A 15,173-nucleotide genomic window follows, 5' to 3' on the forward strand; every position below is an offset into this window, starting at 1 on the left:
TGCTGTCTTTTTTCTTACTACATAGTTACCTTTGCCATGCTAGCCCCCAAGTCGATGACTTATGCTTGAATATGTTGTAGACTTAGGTTCCGGCTTACTCAACTGAGCCGGCAGTATGTAGATAGATACGTTCAATATGCATTAGCCCCCAAGTGCCAAGTGTCTTTGCTTGGAAAACGCTTGGGACTTATATAGTAACTGTCAATAACCCGGAAATATATGCAGGCTGTTGGCAAGAAACTAGAGGCGGACCTTTCGGATCTCAAGAGCCGGCTGAAGATGCAGGAGATGGAGACCCGGAAGGCAAACGCCAAGTTTGTATCCAGCATCGCCACTCAAGAAAAATTGAAGACCGAGTTTGATGCTGAGAGAAAAGCCTGGGTCGAAGAGAAGGCCGCACTGGTAACCCGGGCGGAACAGGCGGAGAAGGCTCTCTCTGAGAAGACCGCCGAGCTCTCCGGCCTAAAGCGCCAGGTTTCCCAAACGGTGGCCGCCATCTTTGGTAAGTCGCCTCACCAGCTTTCATCAAGTTTGTATATGTCATGACTCATCCTTGTCACCGGCTTATCTGACTCTGTTAAACAGGTCCCAGAAGTGCCAACCTCAACCAGAGCGTGGTCACCAAGCTAAAGGCCGTGTATACCCTGGTGGAATAGCTCTACACCGGGTCATAGCATGCCTTAGCTGTGGTGGCCCTATCCAACGAGGTGCCAACTCATCTGGCCGAAGTCCTGCGCCGGCTCGCCGTGCTGCCGCAGCGGATTCAAGAGCTGCGACGGGCCTCCGCGAGAGCCGGAGCAATTGCCGCGCTGAGCCGGGCCAAGGTATTCCTGCCGGAGCTAGACCCGGCAGACATCGCCCTGGGTTATCCGAGCCTGAAGGAAGACGGCTCAGCTTTCGATCAGAAGGACTCCGCGGCGTGCGTGAAGGCTGTACGCCCGGTGGCCACCCTCATCGGAAATGACACAGATCTGACCAAGTACCAGCCGGGTTATGACGCGGAGAATCAGAGGATTCCAACCCCTCGCTATGAAGCCCTCAGCCTGATCCCGCCGGCTCGTCAGCATACCTTCGCCCCGGAGATTGACCCGGCCGGGTTAATTGACGAGGAAGCTCAGTTCGAGGCTCTCAGCGGCATCGACTGGAAGTCATCAACCTTCCAAGTCTTGGGATCAGCCGGAGGAGAGGACAGGAACGAGCCGGAGACTTCCACTCAACGGGCATCGTAACTCGGCTGTCGGTTTACCAAACAATGCTCCACCCTTGTTAGATTTGATGAGTTTTGTAATAAAGTAGGTGCAACAGTCTATCTCTGCCGTGCCATCGTGCACGTATTGAATGCCAAGGTCTTTTGAAGTTGTCTCTTTAATATTTCTCCAGGTCATAATCATCCCTTTGTTTTTCTCAACCTCAAAGAGGTGCCTTTAAGTATCCTGCATAAAAAGGCAAACCACAAGTCTCGAGGCGGCTTACCGCCCGGAGAATCAGGTGTTTTGGATAGATAACCCGGAATATGATTCAGAAAATACTGGTCCTCCTTGATATTCTTAACACAGCCGTAATAACACACTTACCAGCCTGTAAGCATACTTCCGGTTTAGATAACCCGGGTAGCAAGGTTGGTACCTTAACTCCGATTTACTTGCTTTGATGACACCCATGATGTTCAACTAACACTGGAAACCAAAGTTAAGCCGGCAAAGTGATACCCGGCCGTGCACACCTTGTCATAATCAGAGTAAACTTTGTGATAAAGCAGAAGAACTTAGGGGCTTCCGGTTCGAATACGACCAGAGACCCGGCCCAACGGGGTTAAGCCAAGATTCGGATACGATCATATAGCCCCCAGTGGGTGTGGCGATGCCAATCAAGAGGGTATCGATAGCTATGTTCTCTTTGGTTCGAATACGACCCATGTTTGAACAGGAAGCCCCCAAGTGATTTTTAAAATTGTTTAACGACGCTGATTCGAATACGATCCACGTCGGTTCTCAGAGGGGTTAAACTATGATTCAAATATGACCAAAGATAACCTCCCAATGAGCTCGGCACTTTGCCAATCAAATGGGTATCGACAGCTTTGCTCTCTTTGGTTCGAATACGACCCATGTTTGAATAGGAAGCCCCCAAGTGACCTTACTATTTGCGGCTAGATTCGAATACGATCATATGCCGGATCCTCCTTTAAGTCATCATGTAATCTTGCAATAAGAACAACACGTGTATATTTGGAGGAGAAAAAAGGACAGAGGTCCTGCTTTACTGCTTATCATAATATATACATAGCTGAGAAAAATATGTACACCACGAGAACCGGTGGCTCAAGTGTAGTAAGGCCGAAGCTGAGCTATGTTCCACGTCCGACGGGTCTCTTCCTCACACTTACGTGAATCTTTGTGCTCCCGAATGTCAATGAGGTAATATGACCCGTTGTGCAAGTTCTTGCTGACCACAAAGGGCCCTTCCCAAGGTGGGGATAACTTGTGTGCATCTGTTTGATCCTGGATGAGCCGGAGCACAAGGTCGCCTTCCTGGAAGACCCGGGATTTGACCCGGCGGCTATGATAACGGTGCAGGTCTTTTTGGTAAATCGCTGACCGGGCTGCTGCCACATCACGCTGTTCGTCCAACAAGTCGAGAGCATCTTGGCGCGCCTGTTCATTATCCGTCTCAACATAAGCCACCACACGAGGTGAGTCGTGACGGATGTCGCTGGGGAGGACTGCTTCTGCTCCATAAACCATGAAGAAAGGCGTGAAGCCTGTAGACCTGTTAGGAGTAGTGTTGATGCTCCATAAGACGGAGGGCAACTCCTCCACCCAACAACCCGGCGTCCGTTGCAAAGGGACCAAAAGCCGGGGCTTAATGCCCTTCAGAATCTCCTGATTAGCTCTCTCAGCTTGACGATTGGACTGAGGATGAGCCACTGAAGAAACATCAAGTCGGATATGCTCGCGTTGACAAAACTCTTCCATGGCGCCTTTAGAGAGATTGGTGCCATTGTCAGTTATAATGCTGTGCGGAAAGCCAAAACGGAAAATCACCTTTTTCATAAATTGAACCGCCGTGGCTGCATCGCACTTGCTAACTGGCTCAGCTTCCACCCACTTTGTAAATTTATCAACTGCCACCAAAAGGTGGGTCTTCTTATCCTTGGATCTTTTAAAAGGCCCAACCATATCAAGCCCCTAGACCGCAAAGGGCCAAGTGATTGGGATCATCCTTAGCTCCTGAGCCGGCACGTGAGCCCGTCGTGAAAACCTCTGGCAACCATCACATTTGCTGACCAAGTCCTCTGCATCAGCATGAGCCGTCAGCCAATAAAAACCATGACGGAAGCCTTGGCCACAAGGGACTTTGAGCCGGCATGATGGCCACAATCCCCTTCATGGATCTCACGCAAGATCTCTTGACCCTCCTCAGGGGAGACACAACGTTGAAATGCTCCCGTGACACTGCGATGATGCAATTCGCCATCGATAACGATCATGGACTTAGCCCGCCGGGTTATTTGCCTGGCCAAAGTTTCATCCTCAGGCAACTCTCCCCGGGTCATATAAGCCAGATATGGCATCGTCCAGTCTGGTATGACATGAAGAGCCGCCACCAATCATGCCTCCGGGTCAGGGACAGCCAAGTCTTCCTCTGTAGGCAACTTAAGCAAAGGGTTATACAGGACGTCCAGGAAAGTGTTAGGCGGCACCGGCTTTCGCTGAGAGCCTAGCCGGCTTAGAGCGTCAGCCGCCTCGTTCTTCCTGCGATCAATGTGCTCTACTTGGTAGCCCTGAAAGTGCCCAGCAATTGCATCAACCTCGCGGCGATAAGCCGCCATGAGAGGATCTTTAGAATCCCACTTGCCTGATACTTGTTGAGCCACCAAGTCTGAGTCACCAAAGCACCTTACCCGGCTCAAGCTCATCTCCTTAGCCATCCGAAGACCGTGGAGCAAGGCCTCGTACTCAGCCGCATTGTTAGTGCAAGGAAACATCAACTGTAGCACATAATGGAACTTGTCACCTTTAGGGGAAGCCAGTACAACACCAGCCCCCGAGCCCTCCAACTGCCTGGACCCATCGAAGTGAATAGTCCAATATGTGTTATCCGGCTTTTGCTCGGGCACTTGTGACTCTGTCCAATCATTGATGAAATCCACCAAGGCCTGAGACTTAACAGCAGTGCGTGGCACATATTTGAGACCATGAGGTCCGAGTTCTATAGCCCACTTAGCAATTCTCCCTGTGGCCTCTCTGTTTTGGATGATATCACCAAGGGGGGCAGAACTGACCACAGTGATGGAATGACCCTGAAAGTAATGCTTAAGTTTCCGGCTTGCCATGAATACACCATATACCAGCTTCTGCCAATGCGGGTACCGCTGCTTGGACTCAATGAGCACTTCGCTGACATAATAAACCGGCCGCTGAACCGGATGCTCCTTACCCTCCTCCTTGCGCTCCCCCACAATAGCCACACTGACGGCTCGTGCGTTTGCTGCCACATACAGTAGTAAGGGCTCCTTATCAACCGGAGCAGCAAGGACTGGAGGCTCTGCCAGCTGCTTCTTCAAATCCTCAAAGGCGGTATTAGCTGCATCATTCCAGACAAAGTTATCAGTTTTCTTCATCAACTGATATAAGGGCATGGCCTTCTCACCCAAACGGCTTATAAACCGGCTTAAAGCAGCGATGCGACCCGCCAAGCGCTGAACGTCATTTATACACGCCGACTTAGCCAGGGAGGTGATGGCCTTGATCTTCTCCGGGTTAGCCTCAATGCCTCTGTCAGAAACCAAGAAACCCAAGAGCTTGCCTGCAGGAACACCAAAGACACACTTGGCCGGGTTAAGCATCATCTTATAGACCCGGAGATTATCAAAGGTTTCCCGTAAATCATCTATCAGGGTTTCCTCTTTGATGGATTTAACCACAATATCGTCCACGTATGCATGAACATTGCGCCCGATCTGCTTATGAAGACAGTTCTGTACACAACGCTGGTAAGTCGCTTGTGCACACTTGAGTCCAAAGGGCATAGACACATAGCAGAAGGCTCCAAAGGGAGTGATGAACGCCGTCTTCTCCTGGTCCTTAACTGCCATCTTAATCTGATGATATCCGGAATAAGCATCCAAGAAACTTAAGCGTGCACAACCTGCCGTAGCATCAATGATTTGATCAATATGGGGGAGGGCAAAAGGATCAGCCGGACACGCTTTGTTCAAGTCCGTGTAGTCCACACACATCCGCCAGGTGCCGTTCTTCTTGAGAACGAGCACCGGGTTAGCCAACCACTCTGGGTGAAAGACTTCAACGATAAACCCGGCCGCCAAGAGCCGGGCCACTTCTTCACCAATGGCTTTCCGCCTCTCTTCATTAAACCGCCGAAGGAACTGTCTGACCGGCTTAAATTTCGGATCAACATTGAGAGTATGCTCAGCGAGTTCTCTAGGTACACCTGGCATGTCAGAAGGTTTCCACGCGAAGATGTCCCGATTCTCACGGATGAACTCGATGAGCGCGCCTTCCTATTTTGGATCCAGATTTGCACTGATGCTAAACTGCTGAGATGAGTCACCTGGAACAAAATCAACAAGTTTAGTCTCATCAGCTGACTTAAATTTCATTACCGGCTCTTGTTCTGTGGTTGGCTTTTTCAGAGAGGTCATATCTGTTCGGTCAACATTGTCTTTGTAAAACTTCAACTCCTCTGTAGCACACACAGATTCTGCATTAGCCGCGTCGCCTTCCTCACACTCCAGAGCCACTTTCCGGCTGCCGTGAACCGTAATGGTCCCATTGTGACCCGGCATCTTGAGCTGTAAGTACACATAACACGGCCGTGCCATGAACTTGGCGTAAGCCGGCCGTCCAAATATAGCATGGTATGGACTTCTTATTTTGACCACCTCAAAGGTCAATTTCTCCACCCTGTAGTTGTTCTCATCACCAAAAGCCACTTCCAATTCAATCTTGCCGACTGGATAAGCCGACTTGCCAGGTACCACACCATGGAAGATAGTGTTTGACTGGCTGAGGTTCTTATCAACCAACCCCATACGGCAAAAAGTCTCATAATAGAGGATGTTGATGCTGCTGCCTCCATCCATGAGCACCTTCGTGAACTTATATCCTCCCACTTGAGGAGCCACCACTAAGGCCAAGTGGCCCGGGTTATCCACCCGGGGAGGGTGATCCTCCCTACTCCACACTATAGGCTGCTCAGACCACCGTAAGTAGCGTGGGACCGCCGGCTCAACAGCATTCACAGCCCTCTTGTGAAGCTTCTGATCTCGTTTGCACAAACTAGTGGTAAACACATGATACTGTCCACCGCTGAGCTGCTTTGGATTGGTCTGATAACCCCCCTGCTACTGTTGATGACCCTGGCCAGACTGTTGATTAAAGCCCCCTTGACCGTTCTGAGGTCCAGAATTTGAGCCGCCCCCGGGCCATGAAAGCCGCCGGCACCTGAGCCACCGCCCGGGCCATTGTAGTTTTTAAAGGCCTCCATGATTGCACAATCCTTCCACAGATGAGTCGCTGGCTTCTCTCTCGGACAAGGCTCATTCAACAGCTGCTCTAGTGAAGGTCCTGACCCGCCGCCTCGGGGAGGGGGCCTCCCCTTGCGTCGCTGGTTATTGCCTTGGGAGTTGGTGTTGGCTACAAACTCCAGGCTGCCATCGGCCTTGCGCTTGCCTCCTCCTTGGTTCCCCGGGTTAAACTGAGGACCCTTGCCAATGCCGTTCTTCTTTCCCTTCCCTGTCCTTTCATCATCTGAAGGGGGATCCTTGGTACCATCAGAATCGGCGTACTTGACAAGAGCCGCCATTAGCGTGCCCATATCAGTGCAGTCGCGTTTAAGCCGCCCGAGCTTCATCTTTAGGGGCACAAAGCGACAATTCTGTTCCAACATTAAGACTGTAGAGCCGGCATCCATCTTATCTGATGAATGTATGATCTCCTTAACCCGGCGAACCCAATGGGTCGTGGACTCACCCTCCTGCTGCTTACAGTTAGTCAAATCCACAATTGACATAGACTGCCTACATGTATCTTTGAAGTTTTGGATGAATCGGGCTTTCAACTCGGCCCAAGACCCAATGGAATTCGGTGGTAGCCCTTTCAACCAAGTGCGGGCAGTCCCATCCAACATCATGGTGAAGTACTTAGCCATGGCTGCCTCACTGACCTCCAGTAGCTCCATGGCCATCTCATAACTCTCGATCCAGGCTGCAGGCTGTAAGTCAGCTGTGTAGTTAGGCACCTTCCTAGGGCCCTTGAAGTCCTTAGGTAGACGCTCATTACGGATAGCTGGCACCAAACAAGGGACACCCCCGGTCCTGGTAGGGATATCCACATCCACGGAAGTCGTCGGATAAGCCGGGGGGTCTGGTAAGCCATCAATTGAGGCACTTGCTCCGCCTCTTGCCGCGCCTTGTCCTGGTCTGCTGCATAGAAAACTCCATTATGAGCCGGGCCATGGCCAGGGGGCGGGTCATGGCGCTGGACGTTACTTGAGCCGGTTGCTGAGACCATGTGTCGGCTGTAACTCGGGCTCTGGCCTGGACGAGGGGTCGAGTGGATCCTGTCCCGGCTGTAGGAGTACGCCTCTTGCTGCGCCAGCGCTGTTTGAAGGAGTTCCCTGACCCGGCGGGTTTCAACAGCCGTCGGAGAGTCGCCGTCAACTGGGAGAGCCGCCAGTCGTGCTGCCGCAGCGACCATGTTCTCCAGCCGGTTATTATAATGACCCGGGGGTATTGGCACATATTGAGGCGGGGCAGGGGGCACCTGGGGAGGCCCCATCACTCGTGGCTGAATAAGGGGCCCAGACCCGGGTGCTATGACCCCTGGCGGGTTACTAGACCATGCACCTGGCGTGTTGAAGAGGTTGCGTGGATCGTAGACCGGAGGGAGTCGAGACTGGGCCTTTTGATGCCTCCTTCTCATGACCTCATTGGCCGCGTTCTGATCCATCGTGAGTTGGAAGGACTGCGCCTGAATCAACTGAGTCTGGGCATCGAGAGTCGCCCGCTCCGCAGCCAGCCTGATCCCTTCTGCTGCAAGATCCTCCTTAGCTTTTATTAGATCCAATTTCAACTGTGCCACCTCGGCATCGTGCTGAGCTTGATCTGCCGGATCAACCGTGGCGGTTAACAGGGCCGTCATCTTGTCCGTAAGATCCATTAGCACCTGAGCCGGGGGAGGCACCGGGTTTCCCACCCCAGCAGCGGGGTTCTGAACAGGTTGCGCACCAGCCATAAAAACTCCAACCTGACTTGGCGGCTCAAAAAGGTCCGGAATACTGTCACCATCGGAACAACCCATGAGCCTGCCATCTTGAAGTTGGTACAACGAGTTTGACTCATCGGTGGCCGACTCGCCATCAGAGCCGGCAGCCGTCTCATCACCAGACCTAGATCGATCGGAGAGTCCTCCATGGATGCATCCCACAAAAGCGCGCCTTAAGGCAGGCCGGGCCTGGGCGGGTCGCGCAAGCTGAGCCGTTTCAACGAGACCAGCGCAGAGACCCGGCTCACCAATCTTGCCAATGAAAACATGAATTCCGCCGAAGGGGACCCGGTACCCGTACTCAATTGAGCCGGCGTCGGGGCCCCAGTTTGCATCGTCGATGTAGAGCTTGCCGCGACGACTTTTGGTCATCCGGCCCACAGCGTATCCCTTGAGCCCTTCGAAGCCGCCCTTCAAGAACTCAAATCCACCGTGCGCTGGCCCCACGGTGGGCGCCAACTGTCGTGGAATTGTCACGGCAGATGTCCTTGAGCTAGGACTTAGTCGTGGAGCCATCGCAACTAGGAAGCTTGAAGGGGTTAATGCGGGACAAGGAACACAAGGGTTTATACTGGTTCGGCCCCTTACGGTGAAGGTAAAAGCCTACGTCCAGTTTGAGGTGGTATTGATTAGGGTTACAATCACCAGGGAGCTAAACTGCTATCCCCGGCTCTCGATGAGATTGTTCTCGCCCTTAAACCACTGCCGGGTCGTCCCTTTATATAGGGAGGCTGACGCCCAGCATCCCTTAGAGTCCCGGCCGGCTCATAAGAGTGTCCGGCTCGGACTCTCAACTATACTTGCCTTACACTACAAGTTCTACCATAATAACGACTGTAACTACGGGCCTTAAGCCATATCCGGGTCTTAGCCCATCTCTGGCCCATCGTCTTCAAACTTAGCTCCGGGCTTCTGGTAATGACCATACGAGTAACCCGGCCCCTCCTGGCGGGTGACTCTAAGGTCTATATCCTCAACACCATGTCTATGGATATCCTTGCTCGTTCCTTGTGGGACTAACCCGTGTAGGTATTGAAAGTGCAACTCACTCCAATGGATTGCTCCGAATGATCTATATCAACATTGAGCATCCACATCTTCAACACCTACATGAAGTCATCATCGACAAAACCCAAGGTTAGTTCATCCCTCTTAGGGGGGATATCACATCTAGGGGGGGGGGGCTTTACTCTGAGATTTGTGCTAAAGCAACTCTAATGATGTGAGCACAACAATGCTTTATGTAAAAGTGGTAACCCCACTTGTGCTTAAACGATGAGTATGACCTATGATCAAATGTTCTCATTTGACTCCTAAGTCAATATACTCATATATAGATGACCTAGTCATCGCCAATTGCTTGATAGATGCTAGAGTGTTTGTGCATGCTTTGTCACATATTTCATTTGCCATTTTAATTGTGTGAGCATGTTGAATGCATATTTTTCTCATTCGAGGACTTCCATTTGTTGCTTTGATTGTTTGGCTTTTTCTCCTTTTGCCAAATGGATGGACAAGAATGCCTATGAACTCCCTCTAGCTATCTATGCTTTCCTCGTCTCAAACTCTATTCATGCTACATCACAAAGTTTGATCAAGTCAGATTCGAACCACTCTGTGTGAGGAGCACTCGGAGTCCCTGATTCGTCATAGACTTAAACTTCCAAAACCTCTTTGTGCATTTCGGTCTGACCGATTCATCCTTTTAGGTCCTACCGAGATCACTTAGTTGATCTAGGTTTTCAATCTCGGTGCAACCGATTATAACCTTTCGGTCTCACCGAGTTGCAGTAACTGCCTGCAGTTTTGCATCTCGGTGCCACCGAGTTGTTCCACTCGGTCACACCGACAGGGTCAGGTTATATATACTGACGGGTCAAATTTTGGAAATTATTCCGAAACCCTTCACCCGCGTGTAACCTGCTCTGCCTCTTCGGGTCTCCGGATCGTCTTCTCGCCGCCAGCGACCTCCCGCCGCTGGTCTTCGCCGCCGTCAATGGCAATCTGCTCCGTCGTTGCCGCCGTAGCAAACACTCGCCGCTCTAGGGTAAGTGTTCGACCCCTTGTGCTGTCTTTTTCACTCCGATTCCTAGCACAAGGACAATGCCATGTTTCTTGCCACGATTGAGATTGATTCATCTAGCTAAGACTTCCTTAGGTCTAGATTGATTCGAAAATTTTAGGGTTAGCTCTCTGCAGAACTCATCTCGGACCGACCGAACTGTAGAAATCGGTCATTCGGCCTTGGCCATTGCACATGCGCTTTTTGGTCTGACCGAAACGTGCAAATCAGTGTGACTGAGTTCAAGATTCTGTGAAACCCTAGCAATCTCGGTGCCACCGAACGGTGACTCGGCCCTACCGAGTTCACTAGTTTAGGTTCGAAGTGTTGCTTCGGTATCACCGAGTTTGTCAATTCGGTAGCTCCGAGATCACTTCTGTAGAGAACTAAAACTAAGCTTTTTGACTCAATTATTTTGCAAAACCTCTGTACTTTGTGATGCTCATCTACAACCTATTCACAGGGTCTGCTGACAGTTTGCCTAAAGATGTCTGATCAAAGTGACACTCAAAATAAGTCAGAGCAACAGGTTCAGTTGAGTGAGGGCACTAGTCACTCCAGCAGCTATGATGAGGGCAGCAGGAGCACACCAAGTAACTTACCAAAGGCAGCTACCAGGACAAGGAAGAAGAAAACCTCAGATTCTGAAGATGAAGATTATGTGGCTGTTGAGGACGATGCCACTTCAAGAAAGAAGGTGCTGAAGAAGGAACATAGCACTGCTGCTGCAACAAAGCCCGGATTGAAAACAAAGGCTCCAGCCAGAAGAGTTCCAATGTCAAAAGCCAGAGCCTCCACTGTTGAAGCTTCCAAGCCAAAGAAAGTTGCCACAGGTGAAACTATGAAGTTCACCATTGAATCAGATGATGGTGAAGCAGCAGGTGATGGTAAAAAGAAGAAGAGGGCAAGAACCACTACTGCCAGAGTTCTTGGCAAGCCCTCAATGAAGAAAGATTCTGAAGGAGAAGAGAGGAGAAGAAGGGCAAGTCTACTACAGATGCTTTTGCTAGAGTGCCCAGAGGACAGAGATCTGCTGCAGTGCCAGTCATAGATACTAGAGCTACAGCATCAGCTCCAGCAGCTACAGCTCCAGTGCCACCTCCAGCAGCCACTCCATCAGCTCTAGCTACATCAACAGATGCCTTCGTCCTTGGAGTTCTCTCTACACCACCTCCCGAAGACCAAGCCTGAGATTCGTTTAGCACTATGAATTTTTGAACTTTTTGGTAACTTGTTGCCAAAGGGGGAGAAAAATGTATAGATCATAGGCTTCGAGAGAGAGTGTTGCTTTTTATCTCTCTTGCTATTTTTGGTTAAACTACTTTATTGTGTGCTTGCGTGGGATACTTTATGTCCTTGTGAGATACTTGTTTGATCATGTGTTTGATCATATGCTACCCTTAATGCTTGTTGGATGACATTATCTCTTATATCCTTATATGATCATTCACTTGCTTGGTGATGAGTGCATGCTTTTAACTTCTATCATTTTGAGCGCTCCACCAAGATGTATGTGGCATGCAAGAGTAACCCATGATCCGAATCGATTGTGCATCTGCATTCAAAAGTAAATTTTAAATAATGCACAAATTTAGGGGGAGCTCTTGCTTATCACATACTTCTCAAAGCGACGATGTTTTTCAATCTTATTTTCAATTGTCGAAGCTTTGATCTATATGTTGTCATCAATTACAAAAATGGGGGAGATTGAAAGTGCATCTATCCCTGGGTGGTTTTGGTAATTCCTAACAACATATAGCTCATTGAGCTAATGCTACTTCAAGATAAACATTTCAGGAAAGCTCAATGATTGGCATGGCATGCATGAGAAAAGTGGACCCCTCAAAATGCTAAGGACAAAGGATTGGCTCAAGCTCAAAGCTCAGTACTCTACATTTTTCCATTTTAAGTGATCCAAGATCACATTGAGTCCATAGGAAAAGCCAATACTATCAAGAGGGGATGAGGTGTTGCTTAGTGAGTTTCTTGCTCAAAGTGCTTAGTGATATGCTCCAAAAACCCTCAACTACTTTCTCACATCCACATATGTCCCAAACCAAAAGTCAAACTCGGCCCCACCGAAACCTTCTATCCGACGCCACCGAGTTCAGTTGACATAGCCACTGCCAGAAACCCTAGTCTTTTCGGTCTCACCGATAGGGATCTCGGTCTCACCGAGATGGGATTGTAATCTCTCTATTTCCCTTCGTAACATTTCGGTCCAACTGAGATGAGCGATCGGTCCCACCGAGATTGCAATGCAAACACTCTGTTTCCCTTTCGTAACATTTCGGTCCAACCGAGATGAGCGAATCGGTCCCACCGAGATTGCCTGACCAACTCTTTGTTTGTCTATTACCAAAATCGGTCTCACCGAGTTTGTGTAATCGGTCTCACCGAGATTACGGTATGCCCTAACCCTAATGAAATTGGTCTCACCGAGTTGACGTGTCGGTCCCACCAAAAATCCTAACGGCCACATTATGAACTAAATCGGTTTGACCGAGTTTCACGATTCGGTCCCACCGAGTTTGGTAAATTGTGTGTAACAGTTAGATTTTATGTGGAGGCTATATATACCCCTCCACCCACTCTTCATTCGTGGAGAGAGCCATCAGAACATGCCTACACTTCCAACACATATTTTCTGAGAGAGAACCACCTACAATTGTGATGAGGTCAAGATATTCCATTCCAACCACATAAATCTTGATCTCTAGCCTTTCCCAAGTTGCTTTCCACTCAAATCATCTTTCCACCAAATCCAATCCTATGAGAGAGAGTTGAGTGTTGGGGAGACTATCATTTGAAGCACAAGAGCAAGGAGTTCATCATCAACACACCATTTGTTACCTCTTGGAGAGTGGTGTCTCCTAGATTGGCTAGGTGTCACTTGGGAGCCTCCGTCAAGGTTGTGGAGTTGAACCAAGGAGTTTGTAAGGGCAAGGAGATCGCCTACTTCGTGAAGATCTACCCTAGTGAGGCAAGTCCTTCGTGGGCGACGGCCATGGTGGGATAGACAAGGTTGCTTCTTCGTGGACCCTTCGTGGGTGGAGCCCTCCGTGGACTTGCGCAACCGTTACCCTTCCTGGGTTGAAGTCTCCATCAACGTGGATGTACGATAGCACCACCTATCGGAACCACAGATAAAAAATCTCCGTGTCAACATTGCGTTTGCTCCCTCAAACTCCTCCCTTTACCTTCATATGCAATTGTGTTACATTCCGTTGCTATACTCTTAGAATTGCGTGTGTAGGTTGATTGCTTGACTTGGGCTAAGTTGCTAAAATCTGCCAAGAACTAAAATTGGGAAAAGGCTAGATTTTTATTTTGTCAAGTAGTCTAATCACCCCCCTCTAGACATACTTTTGATCCGACAGAAACCTCTCTTTCTTTATTATTTCCTATTGCAACAATGACCAAAACTATGTTTGTCAACTCTCAACAACTTTTATCCATCATACTCTTTATATGTGAAGTCATTACTCTCCATAAGATCACTACATGATCTTTTTATATTTCTTTCTTATTCTTTCTCTTATTTTATTCCCTCAAGATCATAGCAAGAAAGCAAAGCCCTCAACTCAAAACTACTCTTTATTATATATAACTCACGGACTCGATTACATAGATAGATCTCAAAACAAAACTCAAAGCTAAATCATACTAAAAAACTTTATTCTACTAGATCAAGATATAACCAAAAGGATCGAACTAAGATAAACGATAAAAGTAAAGGTGTGATGGTGATACAATACCGGGGCACCTCCCCCAAGCTTGGCAGTTGCCAAGGGGAGTTCCCATACCCATGTATTTAGGACTCTTTCTTTGGAGGTGGTGATGATGGAGTTGTTGATGTAGTAGGCTTGTCATCCATCTTCCAATGCGTAGGCTCACCATCATAGAAAGATGAACGAGTCTCCGGGATCCTCAAATCTGCAGCCAAACTCATCCTCTTAAATCTGTATTCATACTCACAGTTTTGGTTTTGCAGGTCATAGATCCAGGCTTGGAGATACTCAATTTTCTCATGAAGCTTGAAGATGGCCTCTCCGATGTTCTTGGCATCCAGCTTGTGATTGTTGGTGAACTCCGTGATCATCAAGTGATTGGCGTTGAGTCCACGTTCCACCATCCCTTGACACTTGAAAACTTGCTGCTCCATTGCTTCGAGTCTTATCTCTACGCTTCCGGTCTTTCTTCGGCCCCTCAACATCGCACATGCGCAGCACCCCCTCACGCATCTCAATGGTTTGAGGGTGTCGCAGCACCTCCGCATGGTAGGGGTTGATGACCTTCTCGAAAAACTTGTCCTTGGCGGCACTTGAAGAAATCGTAGCGAACTAGATCTGTGAGAAAAACAACTTTAAACAAGAACAGAGGATTTTGTCGTGGTACGGTGTTCAAAACCTTCGGGAGATTATATAATGAATTTTTATCGACCAAAAGAAGTATCGTGCAAGAAAACGGAGTCCAGAGGGCACACGAGGTGGCCAGAAGGCAGGGGGCGTGCCCAGGGGGTAGGGCGTGCCCTCCACCCTTGTGGTCTCCTCGTGCATCTTTTGGACTACTTTTAATTTTCCTAATTTTTCAAATATTCCAAAACGGAGAAAAATTGCTATTAGAATAGTTTTGGAGTCGGTCTACTTACCGTACCACATACCTATTCCTTTTCGGAATCTGAAACGTTCTGGAAAGTATCCCTTATGTACTCCTTCAGTGTTATGGTATTAATTATATTGGTTTCAACATTTATGGGAGTACCTGAGATATAATGTTTGATTCTTTGACCGTTTACCACCTTCGAATTTGTGCCTTCGGCG

This window comes from Triticum aestivum, chromosome 5D, assembly GCF_018294505.1.
Source record: "Triticum aestivum cultivar Chinese Spring chromosome 5D, IWGSC CS RefSeq v2.1, whole genome shotgun sequence".
In the NCBI taxonomy this organism is placed as follows: domain Eukaryota; kingdom Viridiplantae; phylum Streptophyta; class Magnoliopsida; order Poales; family Poaceae; genus Triticum; species Triticum aestivum.